Here is a 15,637-nt window from a genome sequence, read left to right as displayed (position 1 = left end):
TGTGGAGGGGGGTTGTGGTTTACAGGTTTTAGTATTTTTTGGATTTTTTGGGGGTTATAGCCATTGGCTAAGAAAGTGTTGAGGATGTGGTTTAGTTCAATAGTCAGGGCCTTGTCATCTGAGCAGATTAATTTTGCCCTGTTATATAGTGTTTTTATCACCCCATATTGTTGTGAGGGGGGGGGGGGGGGGGGATTGCTGGTGAATGTATCTGCCAGTGTGGGTGGGTTTTCTGTAAACAGAGAAAACCAAAGATCCATCAAGCTGGCGGGTGATTAAAGTGTCTAGGAAGTGGAAGGTGTTGTTTTCCTCTTTTTCTAAGGTGAACTGGACTCTGGGGTGTTGGTTGTTTAAGTGTGCTAGGAAGGAGTGGTGTGTGTCTGAGCCATGTGGCCAAATAGCAAACGCATCATCCACATAACGAAGCCAAATAGTGGGTTTTTGTGGGGCGGAGTTTAAGGCTTTCTCTTCAAATGTCTCCATAAAGAAATTGGCCAAGGGTGGGGAAAGTGGTGAACCCATGGCTGTCCCCTCTATCTGTTTGTAGAACTTTCCTTGCCAAACGAAATAGCCTGAGTTCATTGTGAACTGAAATAGGGCTGAGATATCGGGAGTAAACTTGGCTTGGATGAGCTCAAGGGTTTCTTTGAGTGGGACATTAGTGAATTGGGAGGAGACGTCAAAACTGACCATTATGTCAGTGTGTTGGAGTGTGAGGTTTTCTATACTGGCTTTAAAGTGGGCTGAGTTTTTTGTGTGTGATGGTGTGTTGCCAGTGTAGTGTGTGAGCGTTATGGCTAAATGTTTGGCTAATTTATATGTGGGGGAATCAATGCCATCCACTATGGGACGTAATGGCACATTTTGTTTATGTATTTTTGGGAGTCCATATAATCGGAGGGGTCTAGAGCTATAAGGTTTAAGTTTGTTGGTGACTTCCACAGGCCAAGAAGTGACTTCCTTAAGGAGTCTGTGGATAGTTCTAATCTGAGAGCTGGTCGGATTATATTCAATGGGGAGGTAAGTAGTACGGTCTAGTACTAAAGAATTTAGCTTACCTTTGTAGTCTTTTTGATTGAGTACCACAGTGGCGCTTCCCTTATCAGCTTTGGTGATTACTATTTTTTTGTTGTTTTTCAATTCTTGTAGGGCTGTATATTCGTTTTTGGATAAGTTGGATTTTGGAGGTTTGGCTTTGGTGAGAACACCGACTACATCCAGTCTCACGTTGTTGGCGATATGGTTAGGCAGGTTGCGAATTCCACGCTCTATTTGGATCATGATTTCTTCAGCAGGTATCCTTTTAGGAGCTAGGGCGAAATTGTGACCACGTGAAAGTGCTGTGAGTGCTTCAGGCTTTAAAATTTTCAGGCATTGATTCCCCCACATATAAATTAGCCAAACATTTAGCCAAAACGCTCACACACTACACTGGCAACACACCATCACACACAAAAAACTCAGCCCACTTTAAAGCCAGTATAGAAAACCTCACACTCCAACACATTGACATAATGGTCAGTTTTGACGTCTCCTCCCTATTCACTAATGTCCCACTCAAAGAAACCCTTGAGCTCATCCAAGCCAAGTTTACTCCCGATATCTCAGCCCTATTTCAGTTCACAATGAACTCAGGCTATTTCGTTTGGCAAGGAAAGTTCTACAAACAGATAGAGGGGACAGCCATGGGTTCACCACTTTCCCCACCCTTGGCCAATTCCTTTATGGAGACATTTGAAGAGAAAGCCTTAAACTCCGCCCCACAAAAACCCACTATTTGGCTTCGTAATGTGGATGATGTGTTTGCTATTTGGCCACATGGCTCAGACACACTCCACTCCTTCCTAGCACACTTAAACAACCAACACCCCAGAGTCCAGTTCACCTTAGAAAAAGAGGAAAACAACACCCTCCCCTTCCTAGACACTTTAATCACCCGCCAGCTTGATGGATCTTTGGTTTTCTCTGTTTACAGAAAACCCACCCACACTGGCAAATACATTCACCAGCAATCCCACCACCCTCCCTCACAACAATATGGGGTGATAAAAACACTATATAACAGGGCAAAATTAATCTGCTCAGATGACAAGGCCCTGACTACTGAACTAAACCACATCCTCAACATTTTCTTAGCCAATGGCTATAACCCCAAAAAAATCCAAAAAATACTAAAACTTGTAAACCACAACCCCCCCTCCACAATAAAGATTACACCAAGTCTATCACCATCCTCTACATCCAGGGCACCTCTGAGAAAATAACCAATATCCTGAAAAAATATGACCTTACTTCCTGTTACAGACCATATAAACAGTTGGCATCCCTTATCCGCTCTACCAAAGACCAACCACTTCCCCTAGACCTACCTGGTGTATACCAGGTCCCTTGCAACTGCAAATTGTCCTACTTTGGCCAAACAGGCAGAACAACAAATATCAGGATTTCAGAACACCAAGACTACATCCGGTTTCACCAGTACAGCCGCTCTGGGCTGGCAGACCATGCCTTGGATACCCACCATAAAATTCGTTGGAAGAAAACAAAAATAATTCATTGCAGCAAGTTTAAATACGAAAGATTATTCAAAGAATCTTCAGCAGCTCTAAAAAACGTTCCCAACCTCAACAAATTTGGGTGCATGAAACTGCCCCAAATTTGGGAGACTTTCATTATGAGAACTTTAGCCCAACTGCCAAGACTACCAAATTAGCCCGTATGAGGGCACCATTAGGACTTTAGGAACAATATTAGTTTCTTGCTTTCTTCCTCATTTGCTTTGTGTTAGTTCCTGAGTGCACATACCATATCTTTATGTTCCTGAAGATGGCAATGTGACATTGCCGAAATATAGAAGTTATTCATTAAAGTTACCTTTAATTAATATACTTTATATGCGTTGTTAATTCCGTAAACTAATTACCACTTTCCAATGAAGACTTAAAAGAATTAGCCGAACAAAAAATTAAGTCAACATCCAAAGGAGGAGAAAGAAAACGATGAAGGTCCTTTGAGAGATATAAAAACGGCCGATTTACAGCGTATCGTTGCAAGCATAGAGACATTGACTGATGAACTCTGCGAAATGGACCATGACTGGGAATGGAGTGCGAATGTAAAAAGGAGTGTAATCGCATCTATTCGACCTTACACTGAACTCCTTAAAGAAAGAAAAAGAAAATCTAGGCAGTTAACACTGGATACGTTTTTCAAAAAAAAAAAAATGCAGGTGATCCGCAACCAGGAACTTCAACATAGAAATATGTAATATCTTTTTCAAGTTTCATATTTTTTGTATATATAATTTTTTTTTGTTTTGTTTTCATTATCAATACTTTTATTTTAACAAATATATATGTACGTATTATCAAAGTTTTAAATATAATAATGTTACTCATACTTCATGTGCATATTTTTTGACTGCACGGAACATAACTTTGCATCTCCCATTAAAATTGGGTTCGTTCTATGCTAGTTTTTTCAGGAACAGAAGTGAGACGTAAACTGAGGGCTGCCTGTACTCTTTTATATTTGATTCTGTGTTTGATACTTATTTAGTGTATGGTCTACTAGGCAATATACCTATCAGCATAACAGGAAACATTACAAGAATAGTTCAATCATGAAAACAATTATTATTATTACTACATGGAATCTCCATGGAGTAAAGACTAAATGTGGGAGGCCAACATTATCCACACTATCTATTGTACCTGTTTTTGAACACATTCACCAACAAATCACTCAAAACAGACTCTGGCAACCCATTCTCCTTAATTCACCACTCTCCTAATGAAAAACCTATTCCTTACCTTACTAACTACGCTCTTACTCGATTTCCAGAGAAGGCCTCTTTGTTCTGCCTCCTCCAGCCAAGTGCTGAAAAATTTCCTCTCTATCAATCCTATAGAAGCCTTTTAATGACTTAAATATTTCTGTTCTATCCCCTCTTTTCTGCCTATTAACCAACTTCAGTAGAACATTCCAGAGACCTGTCATTCAACCTATGTCCTCTCCACTACTTCTTCATATCTATAAAACCAAGGTGATCAGATCTGTGCACAGTAATCCAGACAAGGCCATATAAACTTTATAAAGGAAGAAAAAACTTCCTTAGCTCTGCTTGTTAATGTGTTCTTCAACTAACTATAAGCTACTCTTTTCAGTTTTCAAATATGCCCTCTCAATTTCAAAATACTATCTACAAATCCAAATCCCCAGCTTCATCAATTTCCTGGAGTATAGCTCCATCAATGTAGTACAAAGAATCTTTTCATCCCAAAATGTATAACTCTACACTTTTCCACATTAAAATGGCATCTATAATATTTTGCTCATGTTGTTAGCCAATGTAAATCATTCTACAGGCTCTCTGCTTTGCTAAACAACTCAGTATAATTCTTCAAATCATTTTTTATATGACTCATCTATTAAATAGAAATTGTCCAAACACAGAACCTTGTGGTATGACACTAGTTACATGCCTTCTCCTCCACATACTCTTTGGTATCTGTTCATCAGTCATTCTCATATTCACATTCCAGCTTCATTCACCCTATCTGCTCCAATCTGTGTAAAAGAATTCCATGTGGTATCCTCTCAAATCTCTCTGCAAAATCTAATAGTATCACTGTGTAGTCACTCTCTTTATCCTACTCAACCGTCACTATCATAAAAAGAGTAATTACTAAGGCATGAGCTACCCTTCATGAGCCATGCTATCCCCCATAGATTACCGTAATGTCATCTACCCTTTCCTGAATTATGTCTTTGACCAACTTCTCCAATACTTCTTTACCACTGCTTCTAAGATACTAATTGATCTATAATTTGCCACCTCTGTCTTGGAGCTTTCTTTATGTAATGGAACTATTTTGCCCTCTTTCTGCTTGCTTGGGTCTTTACCAGAGATGAGACTTAAATTTAATTGCCTAGTCAAAGGAATCTTAATGTGCAAAAACAGCCCCATGGCTGTATTTGCATTGAGATTCTATAACAGCCTTAGTACTTCCCATTCATTAACCCTCTATTTCCACTTCAGTTTATGTTGCATCTATCACTACAGTATTTTCATCTGGATGAGAGACTTGCAAAACAGTTACTCAAGTAATTCAACTATTCTTGTTTGCATCTTTCACCTCTCTACCATTAGCAGTGATTCTTCCTTTTACTGATTTTGCCTTCCTTACCATGCCAATCATTCTTCTCGCCTATGCCTTATACCACTCAGCAGCTTACTGTTCACTTTTCTTCTTATATACTCTCCAAAACATTTTCTTTTGCAGATCCTACTTAATCCTCTCAACCTTCAGTATATATAATCTGATGCTGCTTCTTTCACACGTCCTATCTACAGGGGGCGAATACTGGTCTTGAAATTCACGCTTGCTCTTGTTATCATTCAGGATGTGAAAGGTGCGATTGAAATCCGATTATCAGAATAATGAATTACAGGTAACCCTTGTATAACGCGGAGGTTAGGTTCCATAGAAATGTCGCGTTTTATAAATCTCATCATGCGAGATTCAGATCACATACAAAAAGTAGGGTTATGTTCTGAAATCGGTTTTTTTTAAAAAAATTATAGAAACAACAATGACATATCCAACAAAAATATATTTTTATTTAATTCAGGTAATTCATGTAAGGTAAGAAAACAAACTATGACACAAATACATAGTATAAAATTATAAAAATTACCAATTGTAATTAAGCTTCATTGCACGTAATGCATAAATGTTTTAGGCAAAATAAAAATAAGTGCATATTTTAATCTTTCATAGCACAAGGATTTGAGGATCGTTAATAAACATTAGTTTTGTCATGGATTCACCTGATGCATTACTACAAAACAGGTGAGTAATTCTGTCTTTAGAAACTGAATCCAGGAGCTGATCTTTCATTTTTCAAAATATAGGTGCATTTTGGTATTTTTTTCCAATATAACCCAGATTCATCAGGATTATAAATGTTTATAAACACTGAGTTTTTTTGTTTAATAAGATTTCCATCGAAAGGAATTTTCTTTTGAGTGTATCTTCTTTCCAAATCATTAAAGATTTCTCATTTTTCTCATAGAAAATTGCGTACACAAGCAACGAGCTTTGCACTTGGCGTTGACCCAGCAATAAACACTTTCTCAGATTTTATGTTCATTGTGTTTGATTGTTTGAATTGTTGAGTCATATAATTCAAAGTCCTTACAACAACTGGTTTTTCTCCATTTTTCAACCGAATCCATGATTTTAATTTTTTTCTTTGAGAGAAATTTTTTTCGAGACGAATTTTCTTTTCAATATTCATTTTTTCGCCTTTTAATGCATTTTAAAAGAATCGTTACATATTAATTATGTATATAACTCACCAGAAAATAAAGTACTCAGCTTGAGATAACACACTTATGATTTTTAATGCGCTTTCCTGGCAGAAAACGAAGACAATGTTCACCAATAAACACTTAATATGGTATACAATTGATGTACATGCATGCTAAAGGGTGTTTTCCCTAATATAAATTCGCTACTTATGACTACCTGCACGATACGGGCAGACACAAATCTAATGAAGATAAAATTTGATTTTTAAGTCGCGGAGTGAAAAATATATGAAAAGATAAAGGGTTACTACAATTTCTAGACTATGTTTTTTGTCAAAACCGCGTTGTATATGTACCGTTTTGAAAAGGGTTACTACAATTTGTGGACTGTGTTATACGAGGGTTACCTGTACTGACCATTTAAAACTATATATATTTAGAAATTTATGTACATTTAATCATACAAATACAACATTTATTTTACAAATGATATTCTATATTTTTCAATTTAGCTACTTGAATACAAATTTACTATTTCTAGATATACAAAAAGCTTTTGACTCTGCATCACATGAAATTTTAATAAAAAAATTAGAAGTCATAAGAATACGAGGTACTGCCCTGAACTGGTTCAAAAATTACTTAAATGCCAGATCACAAATTGTAAAAATAAGCAACAGCTATAGCAGCTCGAAAACAGTAGACTGCAGTGTATCACAAGGATCTGTCTTAGGACCAATTTTATTTAATATTTATATCAATGACTTCTGCAATCTTAAACTAAACAGTAAAATAAATACTTTTGCAGATGATACAGTACTAATTTTCTCTACAGACACAGCCGAACAAATGAAAACCATCGTGAATGCTGATCTTTTGAAAGTAACAAATTGGTTCCAGTCAAACAAACTCAGTCTAAATGTCTCAAAAACTAAATATGTAAATTTTAACTTGCGAAATACAACTGGCAAAATGAACAGCACTACACAATTAATTTTGCATGATTGGAATTGCAGGACAAATTCAAATTGTAACTGTGAGAAAACAGAAAAAGTCAGTGTAATAACTTACTTGGGATTAAAAATTGATAGTGGTTTAAACTGGAAACCGCATATTACCGATGTCGTAAATAAAGTAAGGATTATGTTAAACAGACTTTATTACCTAAACAGATTCTTAAATTTAAATATGCTAAAAATATTATATTCTGCCTGGATTCAAAGCACACTACAATATGGTATATTAAGTTGGGGAGGAATCTATCATACTATGCTGATACCTTTAGTCTCGACTCAGCATAAAGTAAATAAAATCTTAACTAGAAACAAATATAAGGATACGGCAATGTGTAATAAATACACCATACTAAACATACTATCACTTAGATATTTATACATCTATAGGGTACTATTATTCAAAAAAAGGACAATGAATACGTAAATATCAAACAAGATGCTTTCCTTAGTAGACATAAAGGCCTAAAATATATAGTTCCAAAAGCAAATAAAGAAGCAATACACAAACATCATACTTATTTAGCACCAAAAGTATTCAACACACTACCTTTAACAATAAGAAAGGAAACTAACCCAAACAAATACAAAACTCTAATCAAAGAGTATTTATTTTCCCACAGAAACGAGGAATCTCTGTTCAAAATAATTGTATAAATTATTGCTTTTTTTTGTTCCTAATTAATTGTTATGCAACTTTCTCTGTACATATTAGCATGTCTCCTGCAATTTTATTATGTAATTATATTATAATATGTAATATGTATATTATATGAATGTACATATATGTATATAATGAAAATGAATTACATAAATTTTTGTAACTTTATGCATATCACAACCTGGATGAGCTGTTGCTCTTAGGTTACACATATAATTGTTCAACATTTTGTACTATTGTAGGAAGCTTACAAATAAATTTTACTAGTTAAAAAAAAAAATAAAAAAAATTCTACCCTACGGTTCTTTATGAATTGGTCAATAACATCGTCATAAACAGTTGGTAGTAACTTAATTTTCCCAAGCAACACTCACACTTGTAAAAGCTGCTGAAGCTCACTGGCTAGAACTATGTTGACTGCATATGGACTGTTGTTTAAGCAACAGAGTGAGATATGCGAAATGGCTACGTGTGTGCATGAAATCATAGTGCCGCTTCAAGGACCTGTAAGCTCCTACTCCTACAACTGAGCAAGCAAAGGTAGCTTTGACTAGACGAGCAAGCATTGGCTTCGATACATAACACAAAGCTCAATTATTGCTGCGCAAGCTTAAGACGTCTTCTGTCTGCCAAAAATAAAAGCCTAAATAGAATGCTTATAAATGCATGCATTTATTAACAAATAAATAAATGCGCTTGTGCAGCAAGCATGGAGAATTCGCCACTGCCTATCTATCTCCTATGCACAGTTAATGTCCTTCCCTTCCAAATTCTTATGCCATGGCACTACTCTGAGTCACCTAATAAACTTGTCAAAATTGCCGGCCTGGTTGGCCGAGTGGTTAGCGCTCCTGCTTTCCAGCCAAAAGGCTGCGGGTTCGAATCCCACCCTGGGCATGAATATTTGTGATTGTCTGTGGAAATACTAGTGGTGGCGGGCAGTATATGGCATTGGTGTAGTTGCGGTTAGTTGTAGTTTGTAGTCTGTCTCCACCTGAGCGGTGGAGACAGATGTAGAGTAGGTGTCGTCCCTCAACGAGTATTTGGACTCCCTGGAAGTGTCACGTAATAATAATAATCTCTCTTATTAACCGAAAATTCCATGTTTGGCAACCTTCCAAGTCAAGATTTCAGTATTAATGGTACAGCAGGTAAATGTTTTTTTCTTTCTCATATACTACTGTTAATATAAACTTTTTGGTGGATACTACTTTTATCAACTCAAATAATGTCTAGTTGTAAAGCTTGAATTCTGCACATTTAGGTAAGGAGGAGTTATAATGAGTCACATACTGATGCTGCAAAAATTATCACAAACAGAATACAGCTTTGGGGACCAGGAGGTGGTAGAGAGGATTCAGAGACGAGAAACCAAGATGGTGATAGGTCTGTGGAATACTGACTACACAGACAGGTTGAAGGTTACAAAGTAACCCCAAGAAACCCAGGTGACCAAATCTGTGCACAGTGGTCAAGATATGGCCAAATCATAACCTAATAAAGAGGGATAATAACTTTCCGATCTTTAATTGTTTGTATATTTTTCAACATCCAAGTAATTCTTTGAGTTATTTTACCAATGTTTGCAATATGCTCTCTGAACTTCAACTTTTTGTCCACCATTATCCCCAAGTACATAGCCTCAATTTCCTGTAATTCAATACCATCAATATTATACACCATATGCAACCTTTTTAATCCAAAGTAACAATCATTATCCTTTTCTCACAATGCCAATTTATTTAAATCATCCTGCAAGATATCTACATCACCTTTATCAACTATTGCTCTTCCCAGTTTTGCATCATCAGCAAACAACTGAATATCCCTTCTTAAATCTTTCCCTATGTCACTGATATACAAATTAAATAGTAACCCCAGTACCAAACCCTGAGGTAATCCACTACTCGCCATCATTCTCCTAGATTCCACCATATACTACTTTCTGGTGTCTGGCTGTCAGCCACCCCACTAATCTATGATACTAGCCTCATATCCATTCCCATTTGCTCCAGCTTTTGTAATAATTATATATTGGGTTTTATCCTTTATCCAAGTGTAAGCAAACAAAGTTTGCACCTGAAGTACTTTAAGGACTGGGGCAACTCGTGGTAAAGGTGGTATACGTTCTCATCACCTGCCTTAGTATCTCAAATAATGCAAAGCACATCTCCTTGCAGACATGTATATTGCTTTGCATTAAGGGAAGGGCCACTGCCCAGACTGGTTTCGACTTTTATTGAAGTCTCATCAGTGGGAGCCAAACCCAGAGCTGATGTGACACTAAGGACTATCAACTATCAACTTTACTGACATAAGGGGTGAAGCAAAAGTTTTTCATATTCCCGGCAATCTTGAGAGAAACTGTGAATGGAGAAAGTTTATGAGCTAATTGCTTGCCCTGAGTGGGCTAGGAGATTAGTCCTCAGTGTTGAAGTTGAAATAGGATGTTGTTGTTGAAGTAGGATGTTGTATCTGTTTGTTAGGGTGCACAGATGCTTTTGAGAAGAATTTGATTGCTATAGTCTGCACGAAAGTGTAAATATAGGGGACATTTGTGTCCCGATGTAGCTGGACAGTTTGGATGAACCACGGGGCACCCAGAATCATTGAGACATTTATTCTGGATACGTTGTAATTTGAGAATATTAGTATTTGAAGTATGACTCTAGGCCGGCGAAGTATTTAAGTATTGGATGAACCATCAGTTTGTATATGAGAAGTTTGATTCTGGTGCTCAGCTTACTGTTTCTGTTAATTAGCAGTAGAGCTGGGCTGTGGTTTTTGATGTGTTTGCACAGAGTCTTGATATGGGAGCTGAAAGTCAGTTTTTGTCCAATATTACACCAAGATATTTGATCTCAGTTTTCCACAGAATTTCAGTATTGAAAAGGAGAATATCTTCTTTAGGAAGCACTGATCTTCTAGAGAATAGGATGGCTATGCTCTTCGGGGGATTCACTTGGAGTCGCCATTTGGAGAAATATTGTTCGATTAGCAGTAGGTTTTCTTGCAGTTTCTTGATGGGTAGGTGAGGCTTTAAAGATTTGGCCAATATCGCTGTATCATCAGTGTATAGAGCTTTAATTGAAGATAATGGGTTGTGCGATATATCATACAAGTATAAGGAGAATAGGATTGGTGCTAGTAAGGATCCTTGTGGAACTCCAGCCAAGATGCGTTTTTGTGTCAATACTACCCCCACACATCCTTACTTGCATGCGCCTATCGTAGAGGTATGTCTTTATAAGATGAATGATTCCGATTGGTACACCAGATGATATCAGTTTGTATAGCAAACCATAATGCCAAGCCTTGTCAAATGCACTGGCTATGTCAAGGAAAACAGCTCCAGTGCATTGACGCCAGTTAAAACCAGTGATGATGTGTTCCACTAATCTATGTATTTGTTGTGTGGTGCTATGCGACTGTCGGAAGCCAAACTGCTCCTCAGATAGGATATTTAGTCGGTGTACTGAATCTTGGAGTCTGGTAAGAATTATCTTCTCGGCAATTTTGCCGAGATTTGAGATGAGGCTGATTGGTCTGTAATTTTGAGGCAATCGAGGATTTTTTCCAGGTTTATGGATTGGTATTATGTCTGCCAGTTTCTAGTAGGATGTAAAATGTTTGTAGTGAAGGATGGAGTTAATTATATTTGTCAGATGGACAGTAGCTCTACATGGTAGAAGCTTTATTACTTTCTTAGAGATACCATCAGGTCCAAGAGCCTTTTTGTTCTTGAACTTCTTAATAATAGCATATATTTCAGCAGGTGAGGTGGGTGCAATTTGAGTGGAATATGTGAAAGCAGAATTGTGTGAATATCTGACGTTACGGTGGATCTTGTATATATATACGGTTAACATCGAGGTGATCGTATGTAGGTTTACACTGTTTTTCAAGATGATTTGCTATTGCTTCAGCTTTATCAGCATCAGTGTGGATGAGACCTGAATCTGTTTGGGGGGGGAGGTTTATTTCTGTTTTTAATCTTTCGGATGAGATTCCACATGGAGTGGTTATCAGTATAGATGGAGGTCAGTTTTTCTTCCCAGAGAGTTGTGTTCTATGGGCTGCGAGGGCATCTTTCACTGCAGAGCTGAACCTGTTCAAGATCCGTTTGTCTTGCAACACCCTGGTGTTGTGGTATCTTTTTCTTGCCTTATTTTTTTCTCTAATCAGATTCATAATATCTTCTGGCAAGTGGTTGGATTTGCAGGTAGTTGCAGGGGTACACAGGCTGCTTTAATCTGTTCTGTTAGATTTTTAACAGCTGTTTCAATTTCCTCTTTTGATTTAATGATGGGAACAGGACCAATATATTTTGTAAGTACCTTGGAAAGTCTTTCCCAAGGAATGAATGAGATAATTTTTCAAGGTTTCCCAATTTTAACCATGTTGGGTTATGGTCTGATGACAGATCGTTAATCGTCATTAAATTGTATTGGAGTCTGATGTGCTGCAATATGGCGATGTCCAACACATCAGCCCTGACCATACGTGTTGTGATGGGTGGGGTCAGCGGGACCTATTACATGAAGGTTGTTGAAACCAGCATAGTTTTGTAGTATCTGTCCATTTTTGTTGGTGGAACGGCTATTCCAGGTTGAATGCTTGGCATTTAAATCACCTGCCATCACGAAAAATCCAAAAACTTCGTGACACTAAGGCATAAGTAATGGAGAAGTCATATTTACCTATACGAGTCGCCAAAGGGTGTCACACCCTATTATTAAAATTCTCTGGATTAGAGATAAGTTTATGAAGGTTTTTCCACTTGGCTATGCTACTAATTATATATTGGGTTTTATCTTTTATCCAAGTGTAAACAAACAAACATGACCTCTCCATTACTTCCATCTTAGTACCACCACCTCTGGGTCTGGCCCAGGTGGTGATCATCCAATACCATATCGTGCACTTGATCAATGATTTCTGGTGTTGTTACACTTTTTGGACGTCCCTCACTTGGATCACCTTTTGAAGTTGATAAACTTTTATCAACTTCAAATGAAGTTCTTTTGGCGTTAAACCTTCTTTTACAAAGAATTTTATAACCGCATGATACTTGGTTTTATCTATTTCAAGGGTACAGACAGCCGCATAAAAAAAACTACTTGATAGAATGATTTGCAATTTCAAATAAAGATGTGGCAACTTAGAAAAAAAAATCTTGCCAATAATGTTGCCACCTATGATTGAGACAGAGAACTTTTCAAACCACCCTCGTAATTTCTAGAGATGATTGTTGTTCTTACTGCTCTAGTGATGTACTGAAAAATTTGCTTTATATCAGTCCTATAAAATCTTTTGAGTAACTTAAGTTTCAATCATACACTCTGCCCTGTGAACCTGTATATTCTTAATTTCTAACTGATGATTTACAGCTGAATTACATATTGATTTATAGAAGAAACCAAATTTACTATGCCAGCGTTTCCCAAATGGTGGGTCACGACCCAGCGCCGGGTCAAGAAAGCTAAATTCTGGGTCGCCTAAAAAATAACTCTAAAACCTAGGTGTTTCGTTTTTGGGTTTCCTTTTTTTTCACAAAACTCTATAATACAAGTAAATAGCATTTAATTGGGATTAATGAATAAATAGTTTAATTAATAGAGACAAAAAACATGCTCCATCTGCATCGCCAACCGCGACACCAGGAGAATCGTTTGGCGGTTTGGCGTTTGTTTTACTCGCCTGCCACGTACTCACTCTGCTTGTTCAGTTTGAGTTAAGCATCGAGAGAGAGAGAGAGCGCACTTTTTTGCATTTACTGATTACATCTACCTTGCCCGGTGGGTTCGGCTGCACAATCGTAATTACTATAATTGTTTCTAAATAATTTATTTCATTCTTACTTCATCTCACTTGCCATTACCCATTTAACAATGGATAAATGGGTAATAAAACAACAAAAAAACAATGTGCCGGTTACAAACTCTTTGATGAGCACCAATGAACAATCGAGTGATGTGCAGCCAGGCACGAGTTCCGAGAACAGCACTAACAAAGTGCCACACGATGTGTTGTCTACTACTCTTACAAAAATGATGATGATGTACTGAAACTGACAGTATTATAAGAAGGTTTAATGCCAAAAGAAATTCATTTGAAGTTGATAAAAGTTTATGGGCACTCTACTCCTTTGTTTTCGACAATTAAGAAATGGGCTGCCGAGTATAAACGTGGCTGTACCAGCCTTGAAGGTGATCCATGTGAAGGACTTCCAAAAAGTGTAACAACACCAGAAATCATTGATCAAGTGCACGATATGGTATTGGATGACCGCAAGTCAAAGTGCGTGAAATTGCTACGACTATAGGCATTTCAAAAGAATGTGTAGGATATATTTTCCATGAAGAACTGCAAATGAAAAAGCTTTGCATAAGATGGATGCCATACATGCTCACAGCAGGTCAAAAACGTACTCGCATGAAAATCTCTGAACAGTACTTGGAGCGTTTTAACAAGAATAAAACTGATTTTGTGCATCAATTTATTACTATGGACGAGGTTTGGATTCATCATTACACACCAGAATCCAAAGAGAAGTCAAAACAGTGGACAGAAGATAGTTGTTCAGCATCAAAGAAGAAAAGTCAGTTCCATCAGTAGGAAAGGTCATGGCATCAGCGTTTTGGGATGCTAAAGGCATTTTGTTTATTAATTATCTTGAAAACGGTAAAACAATAACCAGGGAATATTATTCCAATCTTTTAACCAGACTAGACGAAAAAATTGTGAGAAAAGACCTGGTTTGCAGAAGGAAAAAATCATCTTTCATCAGAACAATGCACCTTCCCACAAAGGTGTTTTGGCAATGGGAAAATTAAGGGATCTGCACTATGAATTGTTGAAACACCCCAGATTTGGCTCCCTCTGACTTCTATCTCTTCCCAAAACTAAAACTCTTCCTTGCTGGTCAGCATTTTTCGAATCAAGAGGTGATTGCAGATCTTACTGAGAACCACTACAGGGATGGAATAATGGTGCTGGAGCATCACTGGAATAAATGTATTAGTCTTAAGGGAGATTATGTTAAAAAATAAAAATAATTCTGAAATTATAAATTTGTTTTTTCATTGTTAGGCCAAGAACTTTTTCAGACCACCCTCGTAATTGTAGTTGGCAAGGACAAGATTTTTTGCTTGGAGAGTGATAAACGAGTGGAATGGGTTACCAGAGTCAGATATGAGGGCTTTGTCAGTGAATGAGTTCACTGACAAAGTATGATAAGAATTTTAAGCAAACAAGGTTTGTGTGCAAAGTATCTTTGCAACTAGGCTACTTGTATGTAGCCTAGTTGCAAAGACTGCTGACTTCACATCAATTTCATACTCCATAATGCAGAACACACTTCCTTTTGGAAGTATACATTGCTATGTATTAAGGGAAGAGTCACTACCCAGACTGGTTTGACCTTTATTAAATTAATGCAATTAATTTAACAAATGCAATCAATTAATGCAGGGATCTTATTTTCCACATACAAGTAGCTAAAAAGGTGTATCACCTTATTCTTAAATTACTCTGGATTATACATTCAATATACATGCCCAAAAGGAAGTGTGCTCTGCATTCATTTTACACAAATTATGGACTCTACAACGATGTTATTAGCCTAGTTGTGATGATATTTCATAC

At 37.1% G+C, this 15,637-nt stretch overlaps 1 protein-coding gene across 4 annotated transcripts in view; it reads right to left on the bottom strand.

The window, feature by feature from the left end:
• The window catches only part of LOC150104656 (ras-related protein Rab-32B-like), a 178,561-nt gene that overhangs the window by 98,127 nt on the left and 64,797 nt on the right, over nucleotides 1-15,637 (bottom strand). The gene's annotated exons all lie outside the window — the stretch shown is intronic.

The sequence above is a fragment of the Typopeltis vanoorti genome, chromosome 7, assembly GCF_054136105.1.
Source record: "Typopeltis vanoorti isolate ZY-2024b chromosome 7, IOZ_Tvanoo_1.0, whole genome shotgun sequence".
NCBI lineage: Eukaryota > Metazoa > Arthropoda > Arachnida > Uropygi > Thelyphonidae > Typopeltis > Typopeltis vanoorti.
The sequence above is the reverse complement of the archived record's forward strand: the minus strand, read 5'-3'. Positions and strand labels throughout refer to the sequence as shown.